Source organism: Penaeus monodon, chromosome 22 (genome assembly GCF_015228065.2).
Source record: "Penaeus monodon isolate SGIC_2016 chromosome 22, NSTDA_Pmon_1, whole genome shotgun sequence".
Lineage (NCBI taxonomy): Eukaryota > Metazoa > Arthropoda > Malacostraca > Decapoda > Penaeidae > Penaeus > Penaeus monodon.
The window spans coordinates 26,681,304-26,681,516 of NC_051407.1; the positions used below are offsets into that span (position 1 = coordinate 26,681,304).

General features: G+C 28.2%; 1 protein-coding gene across 1 annotated transcript in view; it reads left to right on the plus strand.

Annotated features, from left to right (window-relative positions):
- The window catches only part of LOC119587052 (3-oxoacyl-[acyl-carrier-protein] reductase FabG-like), a gene marked incomplete at its 5' end in the record, with an annotated part of 2,495 nt that overhangs the window by 1,069 nt on the left and 1,213 nt on the right, over nucleotides 1–213 (plus strand).

A 213-nucleotide genomic window follows, 5' to 3' on the forward strand; every position in this document is an offset into this window, starting at 1 on the left:
CTATATACTGTATATAACTACTTATATAATTTCTTATATGGCTGTTTATATAGTTTCAGTTCATCTTTGCATGAGGAATCAAAGGGTTATGTCTCACAGTTCTTAGAATAACAATCTCTCTGGGATGATTTATACTCACATAACACTTAAAGATTATCATTCTTGGTAGAATAAAAAATATAAGTTGATTAATGTGAGAGTCAGTGGAAATAA